Source organism: Equus przewalskii, chromosome 19 (genome assembly GCF_037783145.1).
Source record: "Equus przewalskii isolate Varuska chromosome 19, EquPr2, whole genome shotgun sequence".
Lineage (NCBI taxonomy): Eukaryota > Metazoa > Chordata > Mammalia > Perissodactyla > Equidae > Equus > Equus przewalskii.
In genome coordinates this window covers 18587631-18607916 of record NC_091849.1, presented here as the reverse complement: position 1 = coordinate 18607916, position 20286 = coordinate 18587631, and the positions used below count along the sequence as shown (strand labels likewise).

Here is a 20286-nt window from a genome sequence, read left to right as displayed (position 1 = left end):
ATGATTGGTATGTAGAAAACTATGCAACTCTCAAAATGTGTGACAAAAATTTATGGTGTAGGAGAAAGAAATCATCAGAATGTACTATATGGCCCTTTCTATGAGCTTATAATGTGAGCACTCTAGGTTGTGTTAAATAAAATTGTTTCATGACTGTATTTGGAGGATTGGGTGAGGGCAAGTAGAGCGGAGGAGCTCACTGCTCATCTAGCATAAAAGGAAGTCAATAAATGATATCTCACACTGATAACTCAAGGACTAGTAAGGTGTACATATTATTGAGGAACATGGAGATAAACTCCAGAAGAACTAGATAAAGAAGTTAAAAGTGATGCCTCTAGAGAGCATGGCTGGGGGGTGGGAGGGACTGAGAAAGCAAACAGGGCATAGTTGTTTTTCTTCATAAATCTTTTACTTCTATGTAACTTTTAAACTCTGCACATACATTGCACTGACAAATCTTTATAGTAAAGAAAAAGAAATACCAGAAAATAAAAAGAAAAGGATATTTCTTGTCTCATAGAATTTTTATGAAGGCTGGATAGCTGTGCTTGGTATTGGGCTGCATTAAATGAAGTGTCCTGGTGAGGACAATGCCGCTACCCCTGTTGAAAAGCACAAGCCCCAGCTGGCACTGCCTTCGTTGCCACAGTAGTCATGGGAACCACCATTATTGGCAACGTGCATTCTCCACCATCCCTGCATCTTTCCATCATAGCTGACAGGTACAGTGTCTTGGGTGGTAGCATTGATTGGCTGAGACAAGGTCATGTGTCCATGAATGGCAGCAAGTTTTCTGGAGGTAGCAGACAAATGGCCTTTTTGTGTAGGAGAAGATGGGCTCTGCCTCCCTTAAAGATTCATATAGCAAAAGCTGTCTCATTTCTAGAAAGGGGATTCAGATGTTGGACAGCTGAAAAAAAATAGCAATGTACACTACAGTCACTTCCTGATGAAAGTGCAGACCACTTATAAATATTTTATTTTTCTCTTCTCTGTGAGGCAAATTTTTAGGGAATCTTAAGCTTTTGAAGGCTTAAATATGGGGGAGGGGTACATGATACCTATCTATCATCTTTTTTCTCCCCATTTATTATTTCCCTATCAGTAAATCTACCTATCTCACACTATGTCCGAGTGTTATTCGTAAAACAGTCACATGACACAGGAAATACTCTGGGAAAGAGTGTTTGTGTCCAGTGGAATGCTTAGAAACACAAATTCCAAGGGAAATCAGAAGATTCTTTACAGATTAAAGACTTAGAAATAAGAAAAAGATAAAGAACATTACTATACCCACAAAAGAAAAATATAGCATCCGTCAGAAGCAAAAACATGTCTTCTCCCACTTTTCCCTTCATTAAGACTACGAAGAGTGAACGGCATCTTTCCAAATAATTCCAAGAACTAAGCACAAAGATTGGGACATGCCATGGGCTTGCCTGTAATTTCTGTAAGGAATGTATGTGATGTTCACTAGGAGACCCTGGGGTGGATAAGAGGGCTCTGCATCAAGGAACATATGTAAGGAAAAGTCAATGCAAGAAGACCTGTTATATCTTCAATCAATACATAGTTGGGAGTTTGAAGACAGAGGAGAATTTCAGCTTTTATTTGCCGCTTGTTGAGTTGGTTTATTAGATATAAGTTCCTATAACTAACTTTTGTTCTAGTGATTTTGGGCTGTCAATAAAAAACTAAGAGGGTTGACAGACGCATTCGTTGCATATTTCCTGTTTTCCCAGAAGGCTTAGCATTGTGAGGAGCCAGGTTGGGGAGGGAAGAAATGGATGTGCCAGCAAAATTGATATTCCAGGAAAACAATTGGAAGAATGTGCTGCAGGGCCTAGCCATGATTGTTCCAGATAATGAGTGTGTATTACATATTCATATATATGTACAGTATATATGAATATAGGCAAACACACAGAAATATCTTGAATTTGAGCAGATAAAAATTTTCAACTCTCTAGCTCTTACTAATTCTCTAAGCTGCTAGGTTTGTTGTGCTGTAGGATTTTCAATAAACACCTCTGAGAATACTCCTCCACTTGGATTTAAAGTAATTTGCATTTCCTCTAGTGTGAAACCATTTCACTGCAGGTATAGACCTAAGTAATTACAAATATCAGATGCAATTTTAGTAATTGCATTTCTTGCCTAAAAGTGGTATTCACAGAAAATATAACTTTAGGTGGCATATCAAGAGTTTGTTTGCATGAAGAATAAAACCTTTGCAGATAGCTGGTGAGCTGCGATCAGGTTAAATAATCAGTCTAATCTCTGCACCTAGTGAAGTTGATGAAGAAAAGTCATTAATTCAAAATTTTGGAGAAATACGTTCATGCTGGGCATAGAGGAAAAGGGGATTTTAACAGGTGGCCATGATATTTGGGAAAAAGCCTGATTGATTTTAAACTGCAACTTGAAGTGAAGAACAAAATGCTGATACTAGCAGCGTCTGGCAGGAAGCTCAGTGGAATATTTAGTGTTGCTAGAATCAGGATTAATACAAACCTGACGAGGTTTGTTTTTGAAATTGGAAATCTGATGGAGATACGGGAAGAAGTATGTTCACGGTTATAACCCGAAACTGGCCAGAAAGAGTTCTGGACCATCCTTGTATTAGAGTCCTGTACCGTCTACAGGTGATTTGATGGTGAGGTGGTGGTGGTGAAAATGGGAAGAAAGACAGGGAGATTTATCATGAATTTAAAAGAAGTGAGACACACTTCTTACCTTTAAATAAGCTAAATAGAAACTTTTGGGAAGGCATTTTATAAGTCAAATAATCCAGTTGGCTCTTTGCCACTTGAATCTTATTTGTCTCCATTGTGCCTATCGGTCTAAGTTCCATTCAATGGATCTAAACAGGAAAATCAATCCTTCTTCCCTGTGGCAACCCTTCACACTTTTGAAGGCGGCTATGGTGTGTTCTGTAATCATCTTTTCTGAAGATCAGATATCCCTGTTTCCTTCATGCATTCCTCATCACAAAATTTTCAGCCCTTTCATCATCCTGTTACTCTTCTCTGAATGCATTCACTTATCAGATATTTATTGTGCACCAACTATTTGCCGGGCATGCCTAGAGCTAGGGTACAGAAATAACTGAGATACAGTCCCTTCCTTGAAAGAGTTCTGGGGCCAATGGGTGAGACAAATGAAAAACTACACACTGTGATAAGTGGTACAATAGAGATACGCAGAGTCTTATGGCAGAATTATTTGTCTTTTTCATAAAGAAATAAGCAAAATGTATCAGGTAGGGTTTGCCTGGCACAGAACAGAGAGGGTCTCTCATACCTTAGAATTTTAAAAATCTCATCCATAACTGTACTTACATGCCCCTTTTCATACCTAATGTTATTTATTTATGACTTTGATCTTTTTCTTTACCTCTATTTCTTTACCATATCATCAAAATGTGATAATATGATGATCTATTTTATTGATTCTTATGTTTTTTCTTTTTTTAAAGATTGGCCCTAAGCTAACATCTGTTGCCAAATTTTTCTTTTTTTCTCTTCTTCTCCCCAAAGTCCCCCAGTATATATTTGTACGTCCTAGTTGTAAATCCTTTCTGTTCTTCTATGTGGGATGCCACCACAATGTGGCTTGATGAGTGGTGTGTAGGTCCATGCCCAGGATCCAAACCAAGGAACCCCAGGCTGATGAAGCGGAGTGTGCGAACTTAACCACTGCATGACTAGGCTGGCTGGGCCTGTTCCTTCTACTTTTAAAAAATGATTTTTTAATTGTTTCTAGCATTTTGAGCTTATTAATTTTCAATCTTCTTGATCTCTAGCATATTCTTTTAAGTCTACACATTTCCTTTGGGTACTGCTTTAGCCACATTTCATAAGTTTTGGTGTATGAGGTTCTTATGGTTGCTCAGTTATAAACAATTTGTAAAGCTGGGTTTGTCTAATCCCAAAATTCCCCCAATGACTCTCCTCAGATTCTGTTGTGCAAAGGCCTTCCCCAGATCTTGATATCCTGCTAAGAGGACACGGAGCAATTGCCCCTGCAGAGGGTCAGTCTCCCTACAGCATCCCTTTGCTCTCCACAGCTGTTTTGAAAGGAACAGCAACATCCCCTCTAATTAGGGCGGACAACGAGGGGAGCTGGCAAATGGGTATGTTTTTCTTAGCTATGCTGCCAACATGAGAAATTGAGTTCTGGAGAAAGACCCCTTGCCAGAACAACTAGTTAAAACAAGAATATGATTGCATCCAGATTTCATCAGAATATGATGAGGTGCATCATTAAGCAAGGCAGGAGGAGGGTGGACTTGTGTAAATCTATTCTTCTACTCATCCAAAGCAAAGTTCAGTGTAAGCACAGGTGATCCTCATAAAGCTTTGTTTCAGGTGGGTGCCTGCTGGGCTGGCATTTAAAAAAATGATGTATCCCATTTATTACTCTTTCTCTGTTCCCTCTCCTTCTTGAAATCACTTTTTCGTATCAACCTTCCCTCAGGACACAGTGGTTTCATCGTCTCCTTTCCTCTTCCCTGTGAAAATTTGCCCTTAAGAAAGGATCTGGAAACTTCAAGATATAAATGACTGATACTTAGTATACTTCCTCACCCAGACTGACACTCATTTTAGAGGGAGCACAAAGCCTCAAGTTGAAGGAAATCAGTGTGTATTTGTAGACTTTTCATCATTCGTGGTATGAAGGACTATTTGGAGGCAGTAGGAGATCCAGACTGTAATGCGGATGGGGGCTTGGCTAGTATCTTAAATGAGTGAAGCAGGCTGGGTGTATGTAAAGCAGTGGTACTCAACCAGGGGACATTTGACCCCCCAGAGGACATTGAGCAATATCTAGAGACATTTTGGCTTGTCCTAACTAGGGTGTAGGGTACTACTGGCATCTAGTGAGTAGAGCCCAGGGATGCTGCTAAACATCCTACAATGTATACAACAGCCCCCCATAACCAAGAATTACCGGACTCAAAGTGCTAGTAGTTCTGAGGTTGAAGAAACTTGGTGTAGAGGGATATATATTTGATAGTGACCCTAGCCCTCATGTTGGAGAGACAGCAGGGAGAGCTTCATTCTGTCAGCTGGAGACCACCTTCCCTGCATAAATGGGCTCCTGCTACTCAGCAATCAAGAGTTATCATCCCATGACCCAGTGTAGATAGATCTTCTGACTTTGGAGAATTCAAAAATCCAGATTTTTATGTGAAATTCCTACATTTCAAAATACCAGCAATGAATCCAAATGAATAAGGTTGAGAGCCACACAAAAGATGACCATGGGCTGGACTTGGCTTCTGGGTGGCTACTTATAAGCTCTGACCTAGACAGTCTTGTCCCAGCAGTACAGTTGTGGGTTGTAAATCTAGGGAAAGTTTCTGGCCATCAGTCCTTCTGTCTACAAAGACAACAACTGTACTACCGAGGCAGGAGCCAAGGAGAGGTCTGTTTCAACTGTGTGGAAAAAGAGTATTGATTTTCTAAAATTGATCTAGCACTATTTAACCTAGTTTCCCAAAGAAGTTTTGCCTTTTCCTCTTGTAAAATTCTCTTGGGCTCAATATGCACACTTCAGATTCTGGACTTTTCTCTTACTAAGTCAAATATCTACCCAAAAGAGTTGTTGAAAATATTAAATAAGATAATATACATGAAGGTTTATAGCGTAGAGTTGTCTGGCACTAAAAGAAATGTTAGTTGACCCTAAATACAACGATAATAATTCACTATTTGAATGGGACTGTAGGTATGTTTTTCAACTGGATAGAATTAGTGACCAGCCCTTGGGATAATGAGCTGAGTTCACTTACTTGAATTTGGAGGGTAAACACATGTGTCTTTGTGTCTGGGAGGTATGCTTGAGATTTCCTTTGTCTTTCTCTGCTTTGGGGAAAAGCAAATTTGGCATGGCCTTTGAATGTCTGCCTCCCCCACAGTTCTTTTTTTTTTTAGTATGGAAGCTTTGTAAATTTGCCTTGTTAAAAACAAGCACCATCTTCATACCTGATGAAACCTAATTCTCATCCAGAGGCTATGTAATGAACAAAGGGGGCAGTAATATCAACAGCAGCGGTGCAGACAGGCCAGCCTACGCAGGTACACTGGCATGGCTGTACCCACTGGGAAGGGAGGCCGTTTGTAAAGAACTCTCTTTATTTTGACTCTTTCACCTCCCCCAGCCCAGCCTGAGCCATGAGAAGAAGAGCGTTGTCAATGAGACAGGCCAATTTTACCCATCTTACACAATAGTGCATTACAGACTTTCCAAGAAGACGCCATTCAGGGTGAATCACCAAATTCAGGATGAAAAGGTTTTGATTTGCAAAAGCGCTCAAGCATTTCTCTTTAGAGCTGGAGATGGCAGGGAAGGAACCAATGTGCATGCAGCTGTTTCACCTTTAGGCCAGGTGCGCTGGCAAGCTCTCCACAGTGGAGCAGGGCTAACGCACCGGCATTCACAGGCGCCTTTGTCACACCCTGGGTGCTGGGGCCCATGAATGCCTTATTTAAGGAGGAAAAGAATCAGAAGGTGACGATGAGTATTGAAATGTGTGGAATCGAGTCAAAGCATGAACTGCAGGTTAACATCAACTGAAATTAGTGTTAAAATTTTCAAGTCCTCAATTAGATTTCATCAACACAGGTAAGAGGTGATGAGAGAGAATGCTAGATTGAGGATTGTATCATTTAGGATGATTTCTGCTACTAATAACAGGAAATCTACCTAAAATGACTTAAACTCTTCTTACTCAAAGTTTAGGCTTAGAACTGGCAGCATCACCATCATCTAGGAGCTTGTCGGAATTGCGATATCCACAGCCCCAGCTGAAATTTCCTTCGGAATCAGAATCTGCCTTTTAACAAGATACACAGGCTGTGTATACACATTATAGTTTGAGAAGCACAGCCTTAAACAAGGATTCTTTTTTTTTTTAATCTCAGATAACAAGTAGACTCTTGGTAAGTGGTTTCAGGGTTGGCTAAGTCAGCAACTCAGCAATGTCAAGAAGGGCCTGGGCATTTTCCATTTTTCTGCTCTGCTTAATAAGCGTGCTTACTTTTATACTCAAATTTATCCTCCTGTGGTCACAAAATGGCTGCAGAAGCTCCAGGCATCTGTAACAGTTGAGTAAGGGGGTAGGAAAAAGAAAGCGTCCTCTCACATGTGCCTTTTTAACAGCAAAGAAACATTTTACAGAAGCCACTTAGTAGACTTCCCCTCATATTACATGTCTCATATCCAATTGTCCAGAATTGCAATCACTTGCCCATTCCTAAACCAATCACTGGCAAAGGGATTAGAATAATGATGACTACGTCAAGTGGATGAACATTTAACCTCTGGGACCAGTAGGGGCCTGGCTTCCTTTGAAGCACATGATGATTAAATATGTGAACAAAATGGGTTTTTGTAAGTTGGAAGAAATAAGAGTGGGTAGGGGAGATAGCTGGTGAGAAAAGCAACAGTGTGGGCGGCAAGAATTTTTTTGAGTGTGGTCCCAAATATCTTGGGACATTAGGAATTTCCTCTTGACTATTTGAGAGTTAAAAAAGAACCTTCACTGAGGGTTCTTTCTCTGACTGATGCAAGAGATATTGTCCTGGTGACATATGTAGCCTTGGATTGTTTGTGCCACAGGAAATTCTTAATGATAGAACAATGCAATTATAAAATTTTAGAACTAGACAGCTAGAAGGGATTTTTTAGATTATTTAGTGTAGTGCCTTTACTGGATAGATGACCAAAAGGTCCCAATGATGTGTACACTGGTCAGTTATGTTGGGACAAGGAGTGTAGTCTCCCTTTATGTCTTGCCATCTTGGTGGAAGTAATCTATCCTTTCAATTTGACTTCTGGATTTTGAAGACATAGATCATTTTACTTTTCTGGGCAACATGAATGATTATGTAGAATGAATCACGTAGTGGCCATTTTAAGACCACCTAAGAGAAATAGGATTTAACTGAGCAGGTCTTAGGATCCCAGATTCTGCTGAGACCCAGGGTGGCAGGGCTCTATCAGATGCAGTCTGTAGGCACTTGACAAGTGTTTGTAGAACAATTAATAGGGTAGATAAATGAGTTAAGAATACGTACATCTTTCTCTAAAGAGAACTGTCACATGACTTGCCTTAACTGGTAACATTTTTATTTGATATAGATTGTTTTTATTGACTTACTCTCAATGAGTGGGGTAGAACCAATGGGTCTGTGAGCATGTGTTTTCTCTTGCATACTCTTATTTCTTTCTTTCTTTCTTTATTTTTTTGAGGAAGATTAGCTCTGAGCTAACATCTACTGCCAATCCTCCTCTTTTCTTTTCTTTTTTTTCTTTTTTTTTGCTGAGGAAGACTGGCCCTGAGCTAACATCTGTGTCCATCTTCCTCTACTTTATATGTGGGACACCTGCCACAGTTTTGCTTGACAAGCAGTGCATAGGTCCACACCCAGGATCCAAACTGGCGAACCGTGGGCCACCGAAGCAGACTGTGTGAACTTAACCGTTGTGCCACCTGGCCAGCCCCATACACTTACTTCTACGAGGCTGAAAGAAAAAGGGAAAATACAACATTCGACTGCATTAGTAAATGTTTAGGTGGAGGGAGGCAGTCTTCACACTATCCTTTGTGCTGCTTCTGTCTGACTACGTTGGGAATGTTTTGTTAATTCCTAGCCCCATGTTTTAAGGAGGACATCAATTAAGTATACAGTGATGACAATGATAATGATGAAAAAATTAGGGCCGGACGTTATATTAAATACTTTAACTTCTTTTTTATTCAATCATTACAAAATCCCCGTTAGGTAGACATGTAAGAGGGGAGGAAACCAAAGCTCAGAAAAATTCATTAGCCCAAGGACAACTACTTAACCATGGAGCTAGGATTTGAATGTCTGACTCCAAAGTCCATGCCTTTATCACCATGATAATAGTTAACTTATTCAAGCATTTATTATAAGCTAGGCATTGTCCTAAGTGTATTATTTCAATATTCTTTACAAAAAGCTTATGAGGTGGGAAATATTTATTATTGCATTTTAAAGGTAAGGAAATTAAAGCTTAGAGAGATTGATAACCTACCTGTATCCACACAGCTATCCCTGTTAGCCCTGGGCCTGAACCCATGCTGTCTGACCCCAGAGCTCCAGGTCTCACCACCATGCTACTGCTTGCAGATGGTGGAGCATGATATTGTATCCTATGTTGCTCAAGAATCAAGACTTAGAAGAACTTTCGAAGAATTAGTGTGTGCCAACAATAGTCTTGTGTACCTCAACTGCCAGTGAGCTGGTGAAAGGTAATGAACATCACTGTCAAGGAGGTATAGCTGCATTTACTGCATGCATTTAGAGGTAGGATCGGGTCATTTCTAAAATCTCTTTCAAAAATAGGGTTCTATAAATAGCTTACCCTTTTTCAGGCAGTTTTATTTTCAGTTCTGGGTCATTCACTTGATTAGAAGAGTATAGGAGTATAGGAGAGTACAGTATAATGTCTGGCCCTAATTTTTTTTCATCATTATCATTGTCGTCACTGTATACTTAATTGATGTCCTCCTATACTCTTAATTGATGTCCTTGCAAAGGCAAGGGGTAGGTGGAGAAAGGAGACCTACTTTCATCTTCATGTCCTTTGTTCTTCTACGCCCCTACCCCACCTCTAGCTCTTACACTCAAACCCCTACACTTGCAATTTACTGTAGATGACATTCTTTTCCACATCGGGACAAGTCAGTCTCCACACTTTCCCTTTTAAATAAGAGTTGGACCAGTGCAGTAGTAGATATATTTACCACTTCCCCCAAACACCAACATTTGATCTTCTAAAAGCTTATGTCTTAAAGTTGGGGAGCCACAGTTGAAGCTTCCATCAAGGTAAGGCTTGGGTAACACTTTACTGCAGAAGGTAGTTGCTTAATTTCTGTGAAGTTAAGATGTAGTTAATAGAAGCTTTGATCTGTTTTGAGAAATGTGTACAAATTTAATATTTGCCCAGAGAAATATTTTCAAATGTCTTGGTCCAGTTTGGCTCCATTCTGCAGAGAAAGAGAATGATGCTTTAGCAACTTGAAACTTTGTAAGTGAAGCAATCTTGTCTTTGAAACACAGGGCTGGAGCTCAAAAGGCAAGCTTCTCAGGCTATTACTGGGTGCTTTCTGTTTTCTCTCTCTCCCTTTTCCCTTTTCTTTCTCTTGTACTCTCCTCCTTCTGTTGTCTATCTTTTCACTTTGAAAACATTGGTTTCAAAAATGCATCTGTAGCTGTTAATATGCATGTGTCTGATTTTATGGGTTTGTGGAGCTCTTGAAATTAAATTAATTTCAAATGGGTTTTAATTACTAATGCTTTGGGCCATTGCCTTTAGCAAAGTCAACAAAGCAATCAGGGTTACCTTAGTTTGTCTCTTTGAGAAATGTACTCATTTTGGCTCTTACTAAACAGAGCAGGTTTCTAACTAGAAAAATAAATAAGTAAAACCACTGTATTTGAATGTCTGAATTTATTTCTCTTTCAAAAATAGCCACTGTTAACTTAAGAAATAGGATTTTAAATGTGCACAAAAGGATTTTTGTTTGTCAATAATATCTTGTAATTTTCAAAGGTGGATAGGGTCCTAGTTGTAATGTTATGCTATGTAAATGCTAAAGCAGAGGCTAAATTACGACCTGAAGGTTTGAATTCTCTTCTTAGCCCCAAACAGAGGGCTTTGTACCTAACGTTAGAGAAATCGGGTCACTTCTCAATACAGTCTCCTCTTGTAAATTAAGGGTAATCAACCCCTAGTTCAAAAGTGAAGGGATAATGAGATAATGTTCGAAATGGCTTTTAAGTTTCTACCTATAGAGGTTGAAGGTGACAAAAGAACATTGCAATGTCTGTGAATATCCCCCTCCCAGGAGGGAAGGCTACTCACGTTATTCCCAGTGGAATGTTCCGTTCAATCAGAGGCCATCACTTGAGTGGTTTGATAATAATAAGCTTAGATTGACTGCAGATAAAAATGGGAAAGGCTGATTAAGTCATTTAGTCCCTTGACAATTTTGCAAACCAAGCAATTTCTATAAGGATCGGTCTTAACTGCCCAGTACATGAGCTAGTTGAATAACCAAGGTTCTGGGTTCTACCTATTGCATCTCCGCCAGAAAACATTGCAAGATTTTGATTATTTTCTCTGAAAATTAATATCAAATTTCCTTTATCTAAGTGTATGCTGTTAATATTAATGATTCCAAGTGGTCTCGAGTACCTCTTTTATCCCTCCTAGTTTAAAATGTGCTAAAATACACCCCGGTAATAGAAACACCCATGGTTGCCAGCTGGCTAATTCACGAATCAGTTAAATTCGTTCTATAGTATAACAGATACAAGAATCTTTCTACATAGAATATTAAATCTATATCTCAATGTCCAAATATATTAATATAGAAGATGATTAGAAATAATGATTTAAAACAAAAATTCCAAATAAAAACTTGCTAGAACAAGTTCAGAAAGAGAAAAGCAGTTTTTTTCTTCTAGTTTCTTTCTAGAATTTACTTCCCACTCATATTTAAAGCAGCTCCCAACAATCCTATCTAAATTGCATAGTGTATCTAAATATGCAAAGCCAAATAAAAATACAAGCAATTATTTATTAATAACAGGAATATATTATGATTGTCTAATGGTTTACTGTTTCCAGAGTACTTCAACTCACTCTTCTTTACAATATCTGCTTATTTTTCTCGAAAGGTTTTTAAAATAATCTATATAATGATCTCATCTTTATAATAGAAGTCATCTTTCATTTATTTAGTACTTGTTGGGTTCATGTCTATTTGAAAATGTAAAAAGTAAATGATATCTAAGAATACCCCTGAACCTCAGATTCTAGGATTATGCATAAACACTGGCACGGGCAGGCACATACACGTGCACACATACGGACATACACTTGATTCTTCGTCTTTGTCTCGGCTGGTGTTCTCCGTCAGAAATTACTTTTCTTTCAAATCCCTCTCAGTAACTCACATTACGTGTGTTTGCTTTCAGTGGTTGCCCACCATTGAGGGTTTTCTTTAAAGACAAAGAGACTGGTCAGAAGAAAAATGAATCAGTAGAAGGAAAAAACTTTGAAGAAGAAAACATAATTGTATAAAAGTGGGAAAGGTAAATGACAGCTCTTTTAGTTATATGGCTGCTTCCAAAATTTACGCTTTTCTCTTTTATATATAATTTAAGTTTCATGCGATTCTTAGAACTTTGGAATAAATTTTCTTGTTCTGATTAATCTTAAATATAGATTACTATTTGGAAAAACAATAACTGACAACTTGTTTCCTCAAGTAAACAAGAACAGTGGAATTGACCATGGAGAACCTCAAAAAAGAGTAAGGGGAGAGGGGGATTTGCAAGGTGAAATGAAGATGTTTGATAGGGACACAAACAGAAGCACCATTTAGACACAGTGCTAGTGATTACTAAATCACAGAACTTTAGTGATGAAGGGGACCTCAGTTCATCTTTCATTTCTTTGTCCCCGTGTCTTGGACAATTATAGGTACATAAGGGGCCTCCAATGAAAATTTCTTCACAAGTATATTTTATCATTGTTGCACTTTTCAATCTCTTCACTCTAGCCACACAGTCCTTTCTTCACTTCCCCAAATGTTCAAGGTTCCTTCCTGCCTCAAGACCTTTGCAAGTGTTATACCTTGTTGAAACATTCACCATCAATAGCATTGACCTAGAACATGTTTGGTCTGCCAGAATGACCCATGGTATAGCTGGTTCTAAAGATGTGGGCTGTGACACACAGAATCCTATCAGAGGTACTCAAGTGGGCTACTGAAACATGCCGTCAAGGGGATCGCATGCCACCTAGGAGGGAGTCTTGGTAATAGCCAAGCAGCCAGAGGAGGCCTCAAAGGAGACAGAGAAATGATCATGGAAATAGAAGTATCAGCATAGGGCAATGTTTAAGGAGACAAAGAAAGATAGACTTTTAGGTAAGCAGATACTACCAATATCGAACAGTGAGCTAAGCACAGTGCTGGCAGGTAGAAGGCACTTCATAGGTCTTTTCCCCTCATTCATTCATTGTCAGTCATTTATTCACTCATCTATTCTTTCGTTCATCATTCATTCTACAAATAAGCACGTGTAGCTGAGTGCCAGGTGCTAATCACATAGACGTGAATGAACACACACTGCCCCTGCTCCATCTTAAAGCTTATATTCTGGAGGAAGAGGAGAGACAAGAAACAAATTCAAAATAAATATATAATATAATGTCAGGCAGTAATGAATGCTATGAAAAAAATAAAGCAAGCTAAGGGGGTAAAAAGATCAGACGGTGCTACTCAGGGTAGGGCAGACAGGGATACCTCTCTGATGGGGGAATATTTAAGTGGAGAATAGAATGAAATGAGGTCTGAGACGCTGGCAGTTGTGGTGGTTGATGGTGATGATGATGATGGTAAAGACTTGAAGAGCATGATGTTAATGGTACCACGGGATGAGAGAGTTATAAGGAGAAAGTAGTCAACTATGCAACAGAGATGTCAAAGTGAAGTGGACAGGAAAGGGTTCATTGGATTATTAGATTTGACGATAAAGGAAGTTATTAGATTTGACAATAAAGGAAGTTAGTGACTGTGAAGAGAACAGTTACAGTGGCTTGTTTAGAAGGAAAATATATTGCAGATGATTAGCAAGTAAAAGAGTAATAGGAAATGGATACAGGGGAGATGCTTTGAAAAAATTTAGCAATGAAGGGAAGGGTGGCTCCAGGAGTAGATAACACAAAATGATATGAAGTAAGTTTTTGGTTTTTTTCCCCTCTAGACCAGAGCTTCTCAATCTCGGTTCTATGGACATTTGGGACCAGATAATTCTTTGTTGTGGGCTGGCAAAGGGACTGCTCTATGCATTGTGATGTTCAACAGCATCCTTGGCCTCTACCTACTAGATGCCGGTCTCATTCCCTCCACCCAGTTGTGATAACCAAAATTGTCTCTGGACATTGCTAAATGTCCCCTGGAGGCAAAATCGCCCCCAGTTGAGACTGACTGCTCTGGGCTGAGGTGACCTGTATATGTTTGAAATGGTAGAGAAAGGGCCCCTTGGAGAGGGAAAGAGAAGATATTGGAAAGGAAGGGTCTTAATGTGAGGAGCTACAGTCAGGAAGTTCAACATGTTTTCCCTGAAAGTGAGAAAAGGCAGAACTATAGGGACTATTAGTAAACACTTTGTTTTATGAGTTTAGGAACAAATGTTGTCGTTCTAAATTAAGAAGGGAGCATTCAAGCTGAAAATTAAAAGAAAAAATATATTTGTTGTAACAATTTGGAAACCAGCATGCAAATTCTCAAGTAAAAGCAGTATTGTTAAAAAAGAGAAACTATTAGTTATCCGTTTACATATTAGTAGAATTAAGACAAATGAGCACATAGTTTGAATTGGAGAACAGATCATGTGATTTACAAATTGCCCCTTAGCCTGGGAAGTCCTTAACTTGGGATTGAAGACAGATGTTTCTGATGTGACTCATATATTTTTACCACTTTCTCATGGGCATGGACTGAGTTTATTCCTCTCTCTCTCCCGGTGATGTCAGTGTCTTGTTTACACAGCATGAGCCTGCCTAAGTCAAAACTAGCCCTAAGTCATGTGATACATGGTAAAAATACATAGGCAGACTTCTCTTTAGATAGAATATAGTTCCAAGTTCTAGGGGAACAGACTTGATTTCTGGGTTGAGTATATGAACTTTGGATACCTGAAAATGTTCTAGAATAATAGAATTTCATGTTGAGAAGGATTGTCAGAATTATTTTCACAAATATTTTACGATTTCTCTACTTGCCATTTCAAGTATTGCTTATTAAAAATAGACCAGAGTTGTGTCTCTCCTAAGAAGAGAAAAAATGTGAATATACTTCTTGGCTATTAAGTATGTTTTTCCCTAAATTAAAATCAAATGTTAATCTACATCTGAAAAGACAACTGGCATTTATTGAGAATCCACTATATAGAGAAAACTACTACAGTTATTTTGTGATGTGAGTTCCTTAAAGCCTCATGACAACTCAGTGAGCCAGGTGTTATTCCTATATGCAAGCGAGTAAAACTGGCAATCACAAACAAAATCATACTGCAAAACCCAACAATATAGAAACAGCTGTTTTATGTCCAGAGTTGATCTTTAGACATTCTCCCCACAGTGATTTTTCCCAGTCTCTGATGAAATCTCAACTATTTTAAAACAGTGAATACATAAATTGAACTACTTTTGGACTGATATTCAGGCAATTTATTTTGTCCAGCCAGTCTCTATCTAGTAGAGTTGAGTTAAGAGACGTGATTTTGGCTACCCACTTCATGTCTAACAGATACCTTCAACCTCTCCTGGTGGACCTCTCTAACAACACACTATGGAAATGATCTGTTGAGAGTCATATCAGATGTCACTGAGTCAATTTTCTTGGAGATTTGAGATAAGGACTTTAGCTTGGCTATTGGCCTCCATATGAGGAATAGTTAGCATCTTTTAATTCAGTAAAGTTTTCGCAAGCAAGCTTATTGTGTTGCAAGATTTGTTGGAATTTATCATATCCAAAAGAAAAACAACCTCAGAAAATCATTAATTTCTTTTAAGTAACTGAATTGCATTACAAGGACTCTTTTCTTATTTGAGTAGTTCTGGTCTAATCTGTACATTTTCTTAACTTTCAAGGTAACTGTTACTGTGTAATAGCTATATATTTACTATATATGTTATATATATACACACACACATATCTGCTGCTTAAAATGTTTTGTTTGTTTGTTTGCTTGCTTGTTTGCTTTTCATTTGGCTTTTAAGAGCCCAAAGAACCCTCAATAACTTGCTAAGTGTATTTAGCGGCACGAAAAAAAATCTCTGATAGACTTCACTTCCCCCAAACATTAAAAAGGGACACTCTGAAATGATTTTAAAGAAAGAGATCTGTGGATGTAAGCTTCAGGATATTCAGTGTAAAAGCATCCTGTGAATCTCTAATCAAGCATCTCACTCAACTGAACAAGGCATCTCTTCCCAACGTGCCTGTAGATGAAATGATTTGGAAGGCGTAGTTGGGTGGGCCAGTGGGGAAAGATAGATGAGTGGCCTCTGTGTCTGTGAGGTGGTCAGCGAGAGAGGCAAATCCCTTCCCCCCACTCCCATGGCTGTATGTGCCACTCTTCCTCTATACAAAGACAATTTGCTTTTCATGTAGTAATGAAGAACAATGTTTAACAGACAAAGGAGCTTCTAGTTTATTATTGTGCTGTCTTTGACTAGAGCTAGATGCTGGGAAAAATGGTAATTCACAGTGTGAATGCTTCTTTTCCAGCCGTACGGGTTATGGCTGAGCATGTACATTGTATATTGCAGATGGTACAATAGTGAACACTGTGAGAACTAGGCAAGAATGAATTACAGCGTTTTTTTCCTTGCTAGCCAAGAAACCAGGAATTTCTTCACAATGATTTTTATTTATGTCTGTGTGTGTATGAGTTATTCCTTAGCAATAAACACTGCTGGAATCTGATAAATGATTTTAGATTTTAGAGTTTTTAAATTAACGGGTAAAATCTACTACGATGCTCTTAGAACACCTGTGTTCACTGGCTTTTTCCCCCAGTAAACTGATACAAGGCACAGGTGGTGCCTCATTAACTTATTTCATGCAAATAAAAACATATTGCATGATTTCTTCTCTTTAACTATATAATCACTGAAACATGATTGTGCTGATTAATGCAACAAACTTTGAAAGGGGAGAATTCAGCATCTTTTGTCAGTTCCCTTATGCTGAAGAGATTTGCACTCCATGTGAATCTGATTTAAATAGAAAAGTAGTGGGAATGACTCTTTCCTATGTAAGAAATCTATTTTCTTCTACTTAGTCTTTTCTCTATGTCATAGGACACTCAGTGATATACAATTGGAGACACAAAATTGGAAGAAAGGGAAGGCCAAATTTCCCATGGTGATGCAGGAATTGGGAGCCCAGATGAGGAACCATCTCGAATAGGTATGCTTATGTATTTTGATTCAGTGTTCAGATATTCTTATCAATGACTTCCAGAAAGTGACATTGATTTTCTTTGGAAACAATGATGGAAAAACAGCGAATGTGTACCAGAATGCTTTTAGAGTTCTAAAATCATACCGGAAAATGTCCGAGCATTCCAACACAACTATAAACAGTACCATGCTGTATTTATGGGGGACAGCAAGTCTGTTTTTAAAAGTCTTTTGCGATATTTCTATGTTTTTAATTTATTGAATTAAAGCCAGATTTATTCAATTAAGATAATACACTTCAAGGTTAACTGCCATTTGCTGTTCATTTAGGCAAGCTATTGTACAGTTATGTAAATTTCATGAACTGAGACACTACTTGAGTGTCTTAATTACAAGCAAAAAGTGTCATTTAAATATGAATTAAGTGAATAGTTGCCAGTATTTCCTGTTCCTGTATTTTCTATCTTCTAAAAATCTAAAGGCTACCCAATGATCTGCGCGATGTCCTAAGAGTTTTCTTTTTCTGGTGAAAGAAAAACACCCCAAATACCAAATATTATTTTTTAAAAGTAAGAAAACATGTAAAGATGCCATTATTGCACCAACCATTAATCAGAGCAATATCTGAATAAGAGGGTGCCAATTTTTCCCAGTTGGCCACTAACAGTCATTTTCATGTTGTTACTGAAATTTTTCAATTATTCCGTCTTACACTTACTAATTTGCTACGTGTCATCCGCTCAAATCCACTATATATGTAAATTCATTTTAAAAAATGCTCTCTTTTAAATCTAACCGTTTATAATGTATCCAAACACTCAGTTTGCAGACTCAAACACTGGGATGTGCATAGTTTTACTACTTCTTTACCTTTGTCAAAAGAAATATTTATTTTAAATTTGGAGCTGTCACAGCTATAGTTATGTTTAGCAAAAGTGACCCATGACTTGATACTTTGTTGATTTCCATGAAGTAATTCCCCATGCATCTCGGACTTACTGACAAATATTGTTTTTGTTTGTCTCTATACTTTTGGATGTTTTTTGCTTATAAAAATGACCTAAAGACAAATCTGGCATTAATCATGAAGGAAGGGAAAGATTCACAACTAGTTAATGAAAACCACGCCTCAGTTCTGTGCAGTCGTTTCCCAGCTCCTGTCCCAAGCCATAAGGCTGCAGCTTGGGAAGATATTCCCAGCCACCCCCCAAGGTAGCTCCTACTCGCTCCCCTAGGAGTGAGAAGTTCACTATTCACTCAGTGCTTGCATCACCCTTTCCAACATGTTCCCACTGATACATTAAAGGAATTAATTGCTCATAATGATCTCACCATCTGTTAACAGAGGTTCATACCTACAGGCTGGTGGCATGCGGTGGTTCTATTCAGGGATCAATAGGCAATGCCGGGCGAACGCTTTCCCACATTGCCTGCCTTTGCGCGCTGAAAGGGGGAGGAGAGCTTGGTGCCGGCCATCTGCTCCCTGTCTTTCTGTGCGAGACCTTGATGCGGTCCAGCACAGCTCTGATCTGACTCCAGTCCGATTGGAATGTGGCTGATCTGAGAGCCTCTCAAAGCTGTGAAAGTGAGTCAAAAGGAGATGCCCATTGTCCAGCATGGCTGAAAGAAAATGATCACTTTAAAATTCATAACTCCCAGGTGCCTGCCATCTATTCATGGGAAAAACCCTCTGAACTTCTCTTCATTAAAGAGAGAGAGGGGAGTCTTACTAAAAAGAGAGAAAAGGAAGTAGTTTGTGGGAATGTGCAGGGGATTTTCAAGCTAAACAAATGAGGAATTTGGAATTTTTCACTTGTATTAAAAGGGCTGTGTAGGAAAGGGGAAGCTCTTATTTAAAGAAAAGGGAGGGAATGCCTTCCTGGGGCACTGTAGCAACTAATAAAGAACGTTTTAATTTTTCTCCAGAAGGACTCAAAGATCATCCTGCCTTTTTACTTTTATTACCTGAAGCTGAGAAAATTTTACCATTTGATTCTGGACAACATTCTTATTTGATTTCCATTCCATTCCGGACAACATTGTTAGTCAATTTCCATTCCTATTCCACTGGGGTGCAATTTGGGTAGGAATTTAGAGAAGAATGAGAGTCTGGGAAATTCCTGAATATGGTACAACACATCAATGGACACAATGAAACTCAAATCTATCAAGTGCTTCTCAGGAGGAGTTTATTTAGCAAGGTTACCTGTACCCACAAAGGTATCTGTTAGGAGCAGTTTTCCCTGTGCCTTGAACAACAGAAGAGTCATGAAGAAATAGTAAGAAAATAAAAGGGAAATCTCTATGCCTTTGCAACTGAAGATCTAGCTGAGTCCCTGAGCTGTGGGAATCACAGGACTGCTGGATCAATGACTCTTGGCTGTTGGTCATTGTAGAAAATTCATGTGTCATCAGAACCACGTAGAAATTCAAAGAGGATTTATGTATTGATGGATTGAGAGACAAATAAAAAGTACAAATAGAGGGATCAATGTTCTGTCTCTTGAAAATCTTTTATCTTATAGATTATGACTTAACGCCCAAAAAGGTTGTGACATGCTCAAAGTCACAGAGTTAGTCATAGAACTGAGCTATAACCTTAACTTTCTGGCAGTTTTCTTTCTACCACTTCATGCTGCCTTCCTTAAGGGTGTGGTGTTTAAAATTACTTTTGCTCAGCTTTCCCTAGTTAAAATATAGATCAGTGTTACCAACCTAAATAATTTAATAGTTCCTTTTAAAATAAAATTTGAGCTCTTAGGAAGATTGTGAATACTAATATGTATCACTAACACATACAAAATAGAAAATTGATCAAGTAAGGCACTAATATCAGACAGAAAATATTGCAATAGACAGCAGAACCTATTGGTGAAACAGGGTAGTAAAGTCCAATTCTCTCGGACATCAATAACTAAATAAAGGAAGAAAGAGGAAGAAGAAGGGAGGAAGAGTAAGAATTGGCAATGATCAATGCAGAGTCAGAAATTCACTCCTTTGACCAGCAGGGAGTCAAAAGGAGTGGCTGCTGGAAAGGAGATGGAGGAATGTAGAATTAACCCAAGCTTCTAGAAATCAGAAGAAGGTATGCCTGACAGAATCAGTGTGACTGGTCTTTCTTAATAAATAACAGACCACCATCTTAACTATATTTTTTCTAGAAATTTAGATTCATTCTATTAAGAATCTTTGTTTTGCTCTACTTTTCCTGTGTGGGAGCATATCTTTAATTTTCAGTACAATGGATGGGAACATAAAATT

General features: G+C 38.5%; 1 long non-coding RNA gene across 1 annotated transcript in view; it reads left to right on the top strand.

Moving 5' to 3' along the window:
- The window catches only part of LOC139077271 (uncharacterized), a 65279-nt gene extending 45762 nt beyond the window's left edge, over positions 1-19517 (top strand). Inside the window, exons 4-5 of the long non-coding RNA XR_011529635.1 lie at positions 16924-17032; positions 18952-19517. This is a non-coding gene — a long non-coding RNA (uncharacterized lncRNA). The remainder of the gene's footprint in view (positions 1-16923; positions 17033-18951) is intronic.
- Positions 19518-20286: the final 769 nt, after the last annotated feature.